This window comes from Ipomoea triloba, chromosome 5 (genome assembly GCF_003576645.1).
Source record: "Ipomoea triloba cultivar NCNSP0323 chromosome 5, ASM357664v1".
NCBI lineage: Eukaryota > Viridiplantae > Streptophyta > Magnoliopsida > Solanales > Convolvulaceae > Ipomoea > Ipomoea triloba.
Window position 1 is genome coordinate 17,612,840 of NC_044920.1, and position 14,024 is coordinate 17,626,863.

The window sequence follows — 14,024 nt, forward strand, 5'->3', positions numbered from 1 at the left end:
GTCCACTGTATAACAATTGTATTTTGATTATGCTTTACATAATGCAGTTCACACTAATTAAAAAAATTATTTATGCTATTTTGAGATGTTGGTTTCACCTATCAAGTTATATGAGTTGCACAATGTAAACGTTGAGTTATGACAACACGGGTCAAATTTTTCTGTGGACCCTAGTCTATGCAGTTGTATGAGTTATGAATAAATATACATTTTTAATATATTAAATGTACATTATTTATGTATTAAATGTACATTATTTAAAAATATACAAGATAATGTACATTAAGTATAAAATAATATATTTTCAAATAATATATATTTTGTATGCAAATAATATATTTTTAGTATATTATAAATACAACTTTTATTCATGGTCCACACAGTGTGGACCACATTTTATAGAATAACGATTGACGATACAAAGAATATTGCTATATTTTACCATTTCTATATGTATCCAATATATGAATTACCAGTTGTTATATAGTGGACTATGATCCACATAGCACTATGTGGATCATTGTCCAATATGATTGTCAAATAAAACTATAATGAAATGTTTGGTTCATGGAATAGGTCAGGAATGGAATAATAATAATAATAATAATAATAATAATAATATAATTTGTATAAGGGTATTTGTGTCTTTTAAACATATATTTCATTTCTATTCCTTTAACCAACCAAACGTTGGAATACAATTCTTAAAGTATTCCTTCAACGAACCAAACAATAGAATACAATTCTTGTTCTATTCCTTACCTATTCCATTCCTTATGGAATAGCATTCCTATTCCATCCAAATCCATTCTGTGAACCAAACGTACTGTCATAGATCAGAGTTAAATTAAAGTATTTTTTTTGAGTACTATTGACTCTGTTACAATGCGGTATCTGATCATAACTATTTTCTCAACCTACTGAAGCATAAAGAGTCAATATTGCCTTCCACTGATACTCAAACCCACCCCTTCCATATGAGAGTAATTCTTTAGTATTGCTAAAATAAAACTAGTGTGTAAAAAATGAAACTAAAAAACAGAGTTCATGTAATAACGTATAAGTCAAATGAAATTGTAGTAAAATTAAAACGATACTTTAGTGTTACTATAATAAAACTAGTGTGCATGGAAAATGAAACTAAAAAACATAACTCATACTCCATATATTGTCAAATGAACATGAAGTGTATTTAAAACTATACTTCAACTTTACTATAATTAAACTAGTGTGTGGAAATGAAACTAAAAAGTATAGCTCATGCAATAACGTATATTGTCAAATGAAACTATAATAGTATTAAAATGATATTTCAATGTTACTACAATGAAATTAGTGTGCGTGGAAAATGAAACTATAAAATAAAGTAATATTGTCAAAATGAAACTGAAATGTAATTAAAATAATATGACGTCATTTTGATCAATGTTGCTACATGAATCATGGTCCACAGTAAAATTTGCCACTGATTACCATGCCACTTTAATATATAGTTACCGATTACTTTTCTCTGGAGTAGGGTTAAAAATAAAATTCATTTTTGAAATACACACACACACACACACACACATATATATATATATATATATATATATATACATATATTTTAAAGAGTTAATTCCCAAAATAGTCCTTGGCTATAATAATTTTTCTCAATTTCATCCTAAACGACTTCGTTGACTCAATGTAGTTCAAGACTTTTGTGTTTTGTTCAATTTAATCATTCGTTTATTATTCCGTCTATTTGATGTTAAATAGAGGGACAATTCAGTAATTTCAATATTGACATCTCTTTATTCCTAGACCTGCAAAGTGCAACATCCCTATTTCTTTTACGAATTACTCCCAAACCTGCGAATATAAAATTTGATTTTCAGATTTGGGAGTAATTCGTAAAAGAAAGAGGGATTTCGCACTTCCCAGGTCTGAGAGTAAAGATAGGCCAATATTTAGATTATTGAATTGTCCCTTTATTTAACACCAATTTGACAGAATAACAAATGGAGGACTAAATTGAGTAAAAATACAAAAGTCTGAGACTACATTTTGCCACCAAAATCGTTTAGAATGAAATTGAGAAAAAAAGATTATAGTTGAAAATCATTTTAGGTATTAACTCTTTTTTAAAGTGATTGCTTCCCCTACAAAAACTATTACTTAATATTTCAACACATACCATTATTTTGTTGATTTATTTTTTTGTATTGTATATATAGGGTAATTCTTTACCATTATTATTTTTTATTTATTTTTTGTATTGTAGATATAGGTCTATTGAATCGTTATAAAATTAAGTAATCCACCTGTAATACTATCAATGGAATAAACGTAACATAAATAATTTTTTCTCTTAGAAATGTAATAAATAATATCAAGTAAAAATGTGAATATATATTATATTATATTAAAGAATGAGTTTAAGTAGGGAATATTTTTTTTTTTTTTTTGTGTAAAATTGTGGATAGTAGATTATAATACTGCGAGACGTGAATTTCATTAATTTAAAACTATTCCACATGTGATGAGGGCAAAATGACATTTAAATTTTGTTTGATTATATGTTTGTAAATAAATTGAAGACACACAAATAATATGTCATTAATATATTATGTATACGTAGTTAACATATTATGTACATTTAATTTAGGAATAAGGTTCAAATTAGCCACTGAATGTAACCTGGAAGTGCAATTAGGCCACTGGATGAAAAAAAGTACAATTAGGCCACTGAACACTCCAAATACATGCAAATTTCACCAGATATCAAGTTACCTTTCACTTCATCAGGTTGCCTGCTTATGTGTATGGTGAATTGGCATTTTAAAATAATTTTTTAATAATAATAACATTAAAAATAAAAAATAAAAAATAAAAAATTAAATGCCTGCTTCCTTAAAAAAAATTAAATGCCTCTTCCTTGTTTTTTTAAGAAAAAATTAATTAAAAAAATTTAAAATACAATACCTGCTTGTTTGTTTGTTTTTTTTTTTAATTAAATTTTTAAATTTTAAATTTTTATTTTTAAAGTTTAGTATTAAAAAATATTTTAAAATGCCAACTTACCATCCATGTAAGCAGACAACCTGATGAAATGGAAGGTAACCTGCTATCAGGTAAAATTGCATGTATTTGGAGTGCTGAGTGGCTTAATTACATTTTTTTTTTCATTCATCAGTGGTCTAATTACACTTTGAGGTTACGCTCAATGGCTATTTTGAATCTTATTCCTTTAGTTTATTTACAGATTTATTATTCATTTACTTAAAATAAATAATATGTTAATTATAAACTACAATTTTTGAACCAGGCTCCACAATGTTTGGTGCCTTGGTCCATATAATAACAATTTAGTAATGAGTAAGACAAATAAAAACAAATGCTTGCTGCGTTGTTCACCACTTGCCCCACTAAAGCATCGCGTGCATTCCCTATGTTTTATATAAATGTTTTGTTTTGATTGCTTGTTTGATAAGGGCATATCTTTATTCCGTGTAAAAGAGTTCCAATTGAATTCCCTATATATTATTTGTTATCTGATATGATTTGATTCTTTTCGCACTAATTGATGGAACTACTATTTTTATATTTTAATTTTGTGTTTGGAAAGTAAAGTGGTTATATTGATATTACTAATAAGTAATCTTGCTGTTAAAAGAGAGACAAAACGAAATGGTGTTTCAGTACACAATAATAACTGTTAGTGGACTTTTAAAAACTCTTAAAATGATTGATTTTAATAAATTATTAGAGAATTCCATAAAGTAAATTCTAAAAACATTAATAAACTTTTATGAACTGTTTAATTTTAAAAAGTCTCTAAAAGTCATTAAAATTCTAGCTTTCAGTTTCTTCCTATTCATTACTAATTGCCCTTGATTATTTTGTTGTGTTGTGGCAAGGGATAAGGTTTGATTGGGTTGCCATTCCTTGTGCACCTCCACACACACACTTCAAAAGTGTGGAAAGGGAAAGTAATGTGTGGATCGGGACGATGTTTATTTATAAAGTGTGGAAAGGGATACACTTGCGTGTGAGCTAGTTATTGTTATCATCATTCTCAATGTTTGGATGAATGTATTATGTACTTGGATGATTCAATGATATGTTGTTTTTGTCTTTGGAGTGGTTAGTTGACAAGTTGATTGCTTAATTTATTGTTTTTTTGTGAATAAACTTCTTTAACCCATTTGCGAGGTTGTTTTAGAGCCACAATTGCACACATTCACTTTACGTTCCATTTCATTTTTATTGTATGCATTGTGTAATTCAAGTGATTGATCTTTGGACCTTAGCATGCACCTTGGATGGGAATTTTGGCACAAGATTGGTATGCGGCTTGTAAGGTAGTATGAACTAGAAAAACACTTTCTCGGTATGATGCAAGGCAAGAGGATGGTTTTTCTTTCTATGTAAGCTTGTGTGAACCGCTTCTCCAAAGAAAAAAGAATGAGAATTGTAAGGATGCAGAATAGACAATTTTAAAAAAATCTAAATAGAGTCTAAGCTATCCGATTTTATGAAGGAAATGGAGAGGGTAATGTTATTTCCTAGGAAACGAACATGCTACCATATCCTGAACAAATAACTGCATCAAAGTACATAAGGGTACTAAACTTTGTGTTTTGGTAGTTATACTTGAATTGGGGAAGTTCTAGAGGCGATGAGAAGAAAAGAGACTTGCTAAGCCAAAACGGGAGGATAGACTTGTATCATACCATCACATTGCGTAATAGGGTCTTTTGGGCCAATTGTAAAAGATCGGAATGGCTTGTGCTCAATTTTCTTATTTTTTGTTCTAGTTTTGGAAGGTCCTTTGATTAATTACTTGAATGGTTTGGGTCTTTGAATGTTATGTGCTGAGAGATGAATCCTTGGGGATGTCAATTGTGAAAGAAAAGAGTGTATCCCAAGGTTTTTTCCCTTGAAGTTTTGATCTAAAAAGTGTGTCAACATCTACTTTGACTCATAGCCTAAGTAAAGGCAGAGACAACATTGCTTTGAACCTTTATGCATAGTTTGTTTATTTGAGTATTGCGTAATTGTGAACTCAATTGTCTTGTCTTGCACACTTGTGTTTTCTTGATTAAATCTTTGTCTTGCTTGGGTGCAATCAAGTTCTAATGTGTGGAAACGTTTGATAGATGCTTAATTATATGACTTTTTAGTGTATTAATTGGTTAATTTTGGCTTAGTATTTGCTTTAATTGTGTTTAAAGTGACGCCTGAACTAATATCTTTAGACGTTCGGTACTGGGAGCTGCCACTTGTATTTGAGGGAGAAAAACCAAGTTTTCCACTCCTTGTTGTCGGGCAGGTTAAAAATGCTGCAAGTTGGCCCTTTCGACTACATCATAAAGAACCCCCCTCCCCCCTCTTCGGCAAGAAAACCCGAACTGAGAACAAGAATAAGATCAATTCGAGTGTGCATGGAATGTTGTGCCAAGCACAAATTTGGGGGAAACATGCTAGTATGTGATGGGTATTCAAGCAAATTTGCCCCCGGTAAAACCCCATAAAACTGCAAGAAGGCATAAAAGAACGGGGTGAACAAAAGGGTCAAAGGGGCTTTTATGGAATCTAAGTGTATCCCGATCCATTCCCCCCGACATTTATCGATAATACTGAGGCTATGACGAGAGTCGTATGCGGCCCAACCGCTAAGAAGGTTACATAATTCTTAGATCTCTGAATGGTTAGCAGGGGACGATATGTTTCTATGGTCTTGACACTTAGATATTTATATTGCCCACTTGCTAGGGTGGGGGCTCAGATTTGGGGTGAAGGACTGTTAGTCATTCCCAAGGCCAGGGGGTTTAGGGTTCCTTGAGGAGTAGAGGTTACCCATATAGAAGGACCTGCCACTTCGTGCTCAGGTCGATCGGAGGGCCCCGACCTATTGCTGGCTTGAGCCGGGGTGGCACTCGGGGAACGAGCTTAGACCTCAGAGAACTCCTTGATGTCATGTATCGTCGAGTAGTACGAAGAAACAGATAATGACTCGACCTCGACTGCGTCGTCATAATCCGCCACTGAGATGTTTTGGATGTCGGAGTCCGACATGTCTCTTCCTTCGGAAGGAGAAGACATTTAGAACGGGAATCTAATTGGGGAGATAAATGCCAAGAAAATAAAGCTCGAGAAGGCTAAATACAATTGACAAGCCCTTATCGAGAAGACGATCGGAAATGTTTGACTAGGGTCATGATTAGCGAGCCCTTATCAAGAAGACTAAGAGACGAGCATCAATAATAACGTCCAAACTGGTCACGATTGCTATGGGTCAATAAGATATTCCGCTACATGTGGAAGTCTTTCCTTAGCCTCCAAGACCACCGAGTGCATGAAGGACACGTGTCGTACGATACATGCCGACTTCCCGGCATGTGTCTCCCCCAAGCTCATATAAATACCACATTTAATGCATGTAGAGGGAACCTTTTTTTTTTTTTCCATTCTCTCTCTAGAATATTTATAAGCTCGGGATCCCCCGAACCTCGGATTCCTTTACCCAAGCTACTATATTGTAATCTTTATACATATTCGTATACCCGAGAGTATTTACCACGTCAACATTGTTTTCAAACTTCGAAAAATCTAAAAGTCTATTCACCACACCCCCACCCCATTTGTAGACTTTTAGTCTATCAAATCGGGACCAACACTTTGAAATCAAAGTGTAATGTTAAGGGTTGATCAAAATAGTTATTTATGAAAAAAAATGTAATATTTACGAAAAATTTGACCGGTCTCTCAAATCCTCTAATAGGAGATTTTCCCTTCTTCAAAAAGTTCAAAAGCTATTTCTCTCTTTATTTTTTTGGGGTATAGATGTTAACGTTCAATCCATGGCATTGGAGGCGTGCAGTGCAATATTTCAGATCTACGATTCAATAATTTCACAACCTTGAGTTATTTGGGATGCTATGAAGGTAAGTTTTGTTTTGAATGGAAAAATAGGGACATTACTATTTTTGTATTCGATTATGTTTTTGCATGGGTTTTAGCTTGAGGATTGATTAATTGAGAGAATTTCTATTTTTATGTATTTGTGTATAGTATAAATATGGGAATAAGGGTCAAATAGACCACCGAACTGCACACAATAATGCAATTAGGCCACTGAACCTAAAGAAAAAAAAACTACAATTGAGTTCCCAAATTAACCAATTTCATGCAATTAGTCTAATTTGCTAGTTTTTTCCATTTTTAATACGTTACCAAATTTATTTTTTAAAAGACAAATAAATAAAACAATTATTTAAAAAAAAAACACTTTGCCTCCAGCGGAGACGAAGATACCTTCTTCGTCTCCAGCAGAGATGAAGGCCTCTCTTTTTTTTTTTTTTTTTTTTTTTATAATTTTAATTAGTTGTCTTTAAAATTATTTTTAAATTTGGTAACTTGTTAGAAACTAGAAAAACTTGTAAATTAGATTAATTGCATGAAATTAGTTACTTTAGGGACTCAATTGCATATTTTTTGAGTTCAGTGACCTAATTGCGTTATTGCGTGCAGTTCGGTGGCCTATTTGATCCTTATTCTTATGAATATGCATAAAATAATTATGACATTGTATATGTTTATGCCATATGTCCCGGTTGAACGTATAATAGATGCTTATTACCGTTGACAATAAAGGTGAATGATGAATTTTGTAGTAGTGATTTTTAAAGGCAAAAGTTTATGTGAGACCATCTCATGGGTCTCAATCTGTGAAACAAGTCGAATCTTTAATTAATGAAGTCAAAGATACAACCCACTAATTAAAGATTTAACTCATTAATCAAAGATTCAACCGGTCTTATGGATTGAGACGCGTGAAACGTTTTCACACAAGTGTTACTCTTTTCTAAAACATTTAATTTCTTTCCCTGTCTTCTTTCCTTTAATTTACAACTCAAATTTTTCTTAACATATATATATATATATATATATATATATATATAAAAGGTCTTTTGGACAAGATATCATGTTATATAGTACAAGATATAATATAGTTACTTTAATTTATGAAAAAGTCATAGTCGCTACTTGAAGATGCAGTTTGAGTGAAGTTTACCTTGTAATTCTAGCTGATAAAAAATATAGACAAATTATTGTGTGGACTATTGGTCCATATAGTGTTGTGTGGACCATAAAAAAGTACATTTTAATATACTAAATGTACATTATTTGTGTACTGAATGTGCAGTATACAATATAGTACACAAATAATGTATTTCCACTGAATGCAATGTACATTTTTAATATACTAAAAGTACATTATTTTTATACTGAATGTACATTATTTGATAGTATGGTCCACACAATAATGATTGAATATGCTATAATATAGTTCCGACACGTAATGAATCAGGTAACACTCTAATTAAGTGCCAATTATAAAATTGTTTCATTAAATTAATGGATTCAGTTAGTAAAGAAAATCAAAGAAATGCTTCTTTCAATTCATCCTAACATTATATGAAAATTCTACAATATTAAATAGTAAAAATGTTAACTACGAGCTAGAAAGGAGGAATGATATTTTAATAAAAGTTAAATTTATTATTTTATTTAGAATAATGTTAGGGTGTGTTTGGTTCATGGATTACTAGATTAAACACAAGGAATGAGAATAAAAGTCATACATTTTTTTTTTTGGTTTATAACTTTTTTAGAACACAGGTATAGGATTTGATTACTCATAAAATTACAAAACTCGTTACCTAATTTAAATCAGGTATCATTCTATTAATTCACCTTTATCCATCCTTATTTCTATCACTTCCTCATTTCGTCGCCTCCTCACTCATCTCTCCTCACTTCATCAACTTTGTCGTCATTGCATTGCCTACTCACTCATCGTCACTCTTAAGATCAATTATTGTGTTGATTTTTATTTTTATATTTTTAAAACCTTTATTCCAATTATAACGTCGTACATAACCAAAACATCAATATTGATAATCATTTCAATTCCAACCTACTACCAAACATCCAAAATACATTCACAAAATCCATTCCAATTATCAAATATTTGATTATGATTCTGATTATGATTCTGATTCCACATTCGAACCAAACAGATCCTTGTTTCTTTCCGTTTATAATAGTTTGTGTCAGTGCATTATAAAACTTGGATTCCCTATTTTTTGGTCTCTATAGTATACATGCAGTGCAAAAGTTTCAATTAGATTCCCTCTGTTTAATTATCTCATCTGATTTCTGATTCTAGCTTTCCGCACTAAAATGCTGGTTGATGGAACTCCTAATTCCTCATCTTTATACTTTATTTTAGTGGTTGGAAAGTAAAGTTGCTATCTCGCTATTACTGGTAATCTTGTTGATAAAAGAAACACAAAATGTTATTAGCGGCATTTCAGTTTTGAATTCTTTTCTACGTGCGCTTTGTTGATTGAATTAGCTTCTCTAGCTTGATTAATGAGATGCGCAAGTTAGTGGTGATGATGTTATCTGTTTCTTCATCAAAAAACAAAAGGAAAAAAAGACCCTCGAATTTTACCAAAAAAATCAATTAGACCCTTAAATGTTTTAAGGTTGCAATTAAGTCCATCAACATCTCACTTTGGTGCAATGAAACTCAAAAATCGGTTAGTAACATGCTATCACAAATCACTAGGATTTTGATCAATATTTTGGCCAACTCCGACGATATTCCGGCTAACTCCGACAATATTTCCCGCAATTAAGTTCTACAATTGCCGGTTGCCTTTGAATCAACGGAGAAGGCAACCCGTGGGTTGCCTTCTAAATGAGCGGTCGCCTTCTCGGGAGAATCGCGACCACTGGCCGGACCAATGTCGCCTTCTTTTTCGGTTTCTATCATCATCGGTTGCAGGTTGTTTTTGTCGTTGAAAATATTGCTGGGGATTGCCGGAACCCTATGACTAGTTGAGCTATGTATGCGGGCAATCTACACATTATCTAAAATATATTAGAAAAGTATAAAATGCTATTGAAAGATTAACTAAACTGCTTGCAATTAAGTTTCTCTTGGTAAACATTGATAAGTACAAAATCCAACCACACAAAAAATATCAAGAGAACCCTTGATTAATATAAGCAACATATATGTATTTTAAGAACGAATACTCTCCAAAATTTGTTGTGTAATGACCCTTATGGGTTAACCTTTATACAGACAAAAATTAGGACTTAGTCATTGTTAGGCCTATTGTGTTCAGTTGATCCATATTGGCAGATGTGTATGGTAACATTAAATAGTTGATTGGGATCACAATTGGAAGACCATACTCGATAGATCACATAGGATTCTCAAGTGGATCTCAATCATGTCCAGCAAACCCTAGCGGTTCATCTCCTCAGCATAGTCGACCAGTAGATCTCAATTCTATGAGTTTAAGTCAACAACAGACTTTTAAATTAATGGGATAAGATCTTCGGACAAATGTTCTATAATCTAACTACGACTGTAATTATCAGAAGCATTGAAGTCATGATCCATGAATCGACAGACCTTTATGCAACATATCCTAGATCTACCGACAGACGTGCTTTTAGCATAGCTTAAATACAATGAAATATGGTTCGTCCTTCTCTAAAAAGAGTTGTTGGGTACATTTTCCAAGGACTCCAGCAACAAGATATCTTTTGATTGTATTTAAACATATTTTTTAGACCTACACCAATCAGAGATATTCCTTTAATTGAGGAAGTTGTTATTGATTGATTAACTAGACAAACAATACAAGGAAATAATAATATATGGCGACCTATACAGTAGGCTAAAGAATAGGAAATAACTTCTAATTTACTAGACTCATTCTTATTATATCTAACACACCCCCTCAAGCATAAGGTTGGTGAGGCACAACATTGAGCTTGGACTGTAGAGCAGCAAACCGGGTAGACGGCAGAGGCTTCATGAAGATTTCAGTCAGCTGATCCTTAGTTGAGACGAAGTTAACTTGGAAGTCCCTTGACGCAACTTTGTCTCGAACAAAATGATAGTCAATCTCCACGTGTTTGGTACGGGCGTGAAACACAGGATTAACACACATGTAAGTAGCCCCAAGATTGTCATACCATAATGTAGCTGGGCGTCTTGAGTGGAGGCCTAACTCCTGTAATAAAGCCATGACCCATGTAACCTCGGCAGAGACATCTGCTATGCCTTTGTATTCAGCTTCCGTCGAGGAACGGGCAACAGTGCGTTGCTTGCGAGAAACCCATGAGATTAGGTTAGTCCCTATAAAACCTGCTTACCCACTTGTGGACTTGCGATCAGTTGGACACCCAACCCAGTCTGAGTCGGAGAAAGCATGAATATCAGCTGACGGTGATGGTGCTAGGCGAAGGCCGTAATCGAGGGTGCCTTTAACATACCGCATGACCTATTTCAGGAGGCCCCAATGCTCGATAGTGGGAGTGTGCATAAACTGGCAAAGGCGATTAACAACATAAGAGAGATCTGGTCGAGTTATAGTCAAGTACTGTAGTGCTCCAACGAAATGCCTGTACTGAGTGGGATTATCGAAGACCTCATCCGACGGAGTAACAGCTTGAGTGACTGACGCGGGAGTTGTAAGTGGCTTACAATCAGTCATGCTTGCCCTGTTTAATAGATCACCCATATAACGACGTTGTGAAAGAATTATGCCGCCATCTGCTGATAGAGTCTCGATGCCTAAAAAAAGGTAGGTGTGCCTAGATCCTGAATCTTGAATGCTATCGAAAGTCGCTGAAGGAGTGAGTCAATGAGTGACGAATCATCTCCCATCATGATGATGTCGTCGACGTAAACCAACAAGTATACTTTAGCAGTTCTACGTGAGTAGTGAAAGAGAGAGACGTCAGTCTTTGAAGCCGAGAAACCAGTAGTCAGTAGAAAGTCGTGAAACCGCTTGAACCACGCTCGTGGAGCCTGCTTGAGCCCATACAAGGAGCGCTGTAGGTGACACACATGGTCCGGATGAGCTGGGTCTTCATAACCCGGGGGTTGTCTCATGTAAACAGTCCATCCCCGAAATACAGCTAAAGACAAAAGTAAATAAACCATTGTGAGTTTCATCACCGGGCTGAATGTGTCAAAGAAGTCTTCTCCTGCAACCTGGTTGAACCCCTTGGCAACTAGGCGGGCTTTGTAGCGCTCAACAATGCCATCTGTTTTCCTCTTGGTTCGGTACACCCACTTACACCCTATAATGTTCATGCCAGGTTTCAGAGGTACCAATTACCAAGTATTATTATGTAGGAGAGCGTTGAACTCCTGATCCATGGCATCGCGCCACTAGTGGTGTCCAACTGCTTGAGTGTAGCAGGTGGGGTCTGTAGGAGTGGAAACAGTAGTAAGCGCATGAAACTGTTCACCAGTCCCCCTAGTCATGTGTCGAAGACGCATAGTGTGTTCTCTTTGCTGCAGCTCACCAGAACCACGGTGTTGCGTGTGTCGAATTGGGGCTATCACTGGAGCCACCTCAGGTGTCGGAATAGAAGGCGTAGCGGTTATAACCGGTGGGATCACAAGACTTGATCCCCATGGCTTTGCTGGAGTTGTATGTTGTTGCTTATCCTGTAACAAAGTGGCAAAAGGAAAAACAGCCTCGTCAAACCGGACATGACGACAGATAAATGTTTTCCTGGTATTGATATTTAAGCAACGATATCCCCGGAATGACGGAGGGTAACCTAGGAAGACACACGGGGCCGAGCGAAACTCAATCTTGTGACAGTTGTAAGGATGTAAGTAGGGAAAACACAGGCACCCGAGGAGGGAGGTGTATGAGGGCGGTATTTTTTAAAGCCGATTAAATGGTGTGTCAAATTGTGACACAGAAGTTGGTAATCGGTTTATAAGGTACGTAGCTGTCTCAAAAGCAGAATCCCAGTGCCTCAATGGGACAGAACTTTCAGCGAGCAAGAACTAAACCGGTCTCAACAATGTGTCGATGCCGGCGCTCGACTAGCCCATTTTGTTCATGCGTGTATGCACACGACTGCCTGTGCACAATACCAAGTGAATGAAACAGGAGTTGGAGGCATTTGTATTCACCCCCTAGATCAGACTATATATAGAACGGGAAAACAACCGTTCTACCATGGCCCGAAAAAGATAAAAAACTTTGTATATATCTGTTTTTACACGAAGAGGATAAAACCAATAATAACGAGTGCTATCGTCTACGAATAAAACAAAGTAACGGAAACCCCCAACTGAAATAACGGGCGTCGGGCCCCAAATGTCCATATAAACGAGATCTAACTCATTGCTACTAGAAGTAGTTATTTTATCTAATGGAAATCGAGATGATTTTCCAAGTTGGCATTCCGAACAAAGACGTGGTAGACTCGACTTATGAGGAATAACTGGACACTCCTTTAGGATGCGCTGTAAAGCACGGTTGTGAGGGTGGCCTAATCGCCGATGCCAGACCGCGGGGGACGCCCGAGCTGTTAAATACGCCAGATGAGACCGGGGAACAGGGAGATGATATAGACCACCCGAACTGAAACCCTTAAGCAGAATTGTTTTGGTGATGCAATCCTTAACATCAAAAAAAGTCGGGTGAAATTCAAAAAATACATGATTTTTCCGGGCAAACTGATTGACAGATAATTGACGCACATGCAGAACATTTGACATTTTTAGAGATTTCGAAACAGAGGGAATCGTTGCACAACCAACGCAGGAAATAACCAAACTTGTGCCATTACCAACCCGGAAGACGTCCGCACGGCCGCACTGGTATACTCCTCGGAATGCGACAGCATTGTAGAATCAGGTGTGGCGTGAGATGTTGCCCCCGTGTCCGGGAACCAGGGAGCGGCGTCCTACTGTGCTGTGGTGTCTCTGGTTACTGTGACGTGTGATTACGCCGGCGGGTGATCTGAGTACTGGCGATAGCAGAAGACGGCGGTGTAGTCGTATGAGCGGCAGATTTGGCATCGCGGCGAGCCTCCATGCCCACGGCCTTGACCACCTCGGCCTCGCGACTATCAGTGCTGTCCGCGACCACCTCCACCGCGCTGATGCCCTCCTGATGAGCCTCCATCGCCGGGAT